This window comes from Arachis stenosperma, chromosome 10 (assembly GCF_014773155.1).
Source record: "Arachis stenosperma cultivar V10309 chromosome 10, arast.V10309.gnm1.PFL2, whole genome shotgun sequence".
NCBI classification, from domain to species: Eukaryota; Viridiplantae; Streptophyta; class Magnoliopsida; order Fabales; family Fabaceae; genus Arachis; species Arachis stenosperma.
Window position 1 is genome coordinate 87,341,302 of NC_080386.1, and position 3,037 is coordinate 87,344,338.

At 38.7% G+C, this 3,037-nt stretch overlaps 1 non-coding gene across 1 annotated transcript; it reads right to left on the reverse strand.

Moving 5' to 3' along the window:
• Positions 1 to 1,005: 1,005 nt before the first annotated feature.
• On the reverse strand, positions 1,006 to 1,109 carry LOC130959291 (small nucleolar RNA R71). Its single transcript, XR_009078383.1, has one exon. It is a non-coding gene; the product is annotated as a small nucleolar RNA R71 (small nucleolar RNA).
• Between the last annotated feature and the right edge of the window lie 1,928 nt (positions 1,110 to 3,037).

Sequence of the window (3,037 nt, forward strand, 5' to 3'; positions counted from 1 at the left end):
TTTTCAAAATTTGATTTCAAAATATCTTATCTAAACTTACTATCTTCTTATCTTTTTCAATTTTGATTTCAAATCTTTTTCAATCAAGTAACTAACTTCTTGTTTGTTTCTTATCTTTTTCAAAACCACCTAACTACTTTTCCCTCTCTAATTTTCGAAAATATCTCATCCCTTTTTCAAAAATTCTTTTTAATTAATTAATTGTTTCATGTTTTAATTTTAATTACATTTTATTTCTAATTTTCGAAAATCACTAACCCCTTTTCAAAATTATTTTCGAAATCCCTCTTCTCTTTTCTTATTCTATTTAATTATTTAATTACTAACACTTCTCTTCACCTCCCTTCATCTAAAAAATCCGAATTCTTCTTCACTCTTCTACCCCTTTCTTTTTCTACTAACATAAAGGAATCTCTATACTGTGACATAGAGGATTCCTCTTTCTTTTCTTGTTTCCTTCTCTTTCATATGAGCAGGAACAGGGATAAAGGCACTCTTGTTGAAATTGATCCAGAACCTGAAAGGACTCTGAAGAGAAAATTAAGAGAAGCGAAATTACAACAATCCAGAAGAAACCTTCTAGAAATTTTTGAACAAGAGAAAGAGATGGCAGACGGAAATAATAATAATAATGCAAGGAGAATGCTTGGTGACTTCACAAAGCCAATGTCCAAGTTTGATGGAAGAAGCATCTCCATTCCTGCCATTGGAGCCAATAACTTTGAGCTTAAGCCTCAACTAGTTGCTTTAATGCAACAAAACTGCAAGTTTTATGGACTTCCATCTGAAGATCCTTATCAGTTTTTAACTGAGTTCTTGCAGATCTGTAAGACTGTAAAGACGAATGGAGTTGATCCTGAAGTCTACAGACTCATGCTTTTCCCTTTTGCTGTAAGAGACAGAGCTAGAGTATGGTTGGATTCACAACCCAAGGATAGCCTGGACTCATGGGATAAGCTTGTCACTGCATTCTTAGATAAATTCTTTCCTCCTCAAAAGCTGAGCAAGCTGAGAGTGGATGTTCAAACCTTCAAACAAAAAGATGGTGAATGCCTCTATGAAGCTTGGGAAAGATACAAGCAGCTGACCAAGAGATGTCCATCTGACATGTTTTCAGAATGGACCATATTAGATATATTCTATTATGGTCTCTCTGAATTTTCGAAAATGTCATTGGACCATTCTGCAGGTGGATCTATTCACCTGAAGAAAACGCCTGAAGAGGCTCAAGAACTCATTGACATGGTTGCAAATAACCAGTTCATGTACACCTCTGAGAGGAATTCCGTGAATAATGGGGTACCTCAGAAGAAAGGAGTTCTTGAAATTGATGCTCTGAATGCCATATTGGCTCAGAACAAAATGTTGACTCAACAGGTCAACATAATCTCTCAAAATCTGAATGGATTGCAACATGCATCCAACAGTACTAGAGAGGCAGCTTCTGAAGAAGCTTATGATCCTGAGAACCCTGCCATGGCAGAGGTTAATTACATGGGTGAACCTTATGGAAACACCTATAACTCATCATGGAGAAATCATCCAAATTTCTCCTGGAAGGATCAACAAAAACCTCAACAAGGTTTTAACAATGGTGGACGCAACAGGCTGGGCAATAGCAAGCCATATCCATCATCTTCTCAGCAACAGACAGAGAATTCTGAACAAAATACTTCTAATTTAGCCAATATAGTCTCTGATCTGTCAAAGGCCACTTTCAGTTTCATGAATGAAACAAGATCCTCCATTAGAAATTTGGAGGCACAAGTGGGCCAGCTGAGTAAGAAAGTCATTGAAACTCCTCCCAGTATTCTCCCAAGCAATACAGAAGAAAATCCAAAAGGAGAGTGCAAAGCCATTGACATAGTCAAAGTGGCCGAATGCACAAGGGAGGAGGAGGACGAAAATCCTAGTGAGAAAGACCTCCTGGGACGTTCCTCAAGCAAGAAGGAGTTTCCTATTAAGGATCCTGAGGAATCTGAGGCTCATTTAGAGACCATAGAGATTCCATTAAACCTCCTTCTGCCATTCATGAGCTCTGAGGACTATTCTTCCTCTGAAGAGGATGAAGATGTAACTGGAGAGCAAGTTGCTCAATATTTAGGAGCTATCATGAAGCTGAATGCCAAGCTGTTTGGTAATGAGACTTGGGAAAGTGAACCTCCCTTGCTCATTAATGAACTGGATACTTGGATTCAGAAAATTATACCTCAAAAGAAACAAGATCCTGGCAAGTTCTCAATACCCTGTACCATAGGCACCATGATCTTTGAAAAAGCTCTATGTGATCTGGGGTCAGGGATAAATCTTATGCCACTCTCTGTAATGGAGAAGCTGGGGATCATTGAGGTACAACCTGCCTTGTTCTCATTACAACTGGCAGACAAGTCATTGAGACAAGCTTATGGATTAGTAGAGGACGTGCTAGTAAAGGTTGAAGGCCTTTACATCCCTGCTGATTTCATTATCCTAGACACTAGGAAGGAAGATGATGAATGCATCATCCTAGGAAGACCTTTCCTGGCCACAGCAGGAGCTGTGATAGATGTCAACAGAGGTGAATTAGTCCTTCAATTGAATGGGGACTACCTTGTGTTTAAGGCACAAGGCCATCCCTCTGTGCCAAAAGAGAGTAAGCATGAAGAGCTTCTCTCAGTTCAGAGTCAAGAAGAGCCCACACAGTCAAACTCTAAGTTTGGTGTTGTGAGGCCACAACCAAACTCTAAGTTTGGTGTTCAAACTCCATATCCAAACTCTAAGTTTGGTGTTGGGACCACACTTAAGTTGACCTGATCACCTTGTGGCTCCATGAGAGCCAATGTTAAGCTATTGACATTAAAGAAGCGCTTGTTGGGAGGCAACCCAATTTTATTTATCTAATTTTATTTTATTTTGTTTCTTTGTTATTTTTGTGTTTAATTAGGTACATGATCATGAGGAGTCACGAAAAAAATCAAAAAAATTAAAAACAGAGTCAAAAACAGAAGAAAAAAAATTTTTCACCCTGGAGGTAGCGCAGACTGGCGTTCAACGCCAG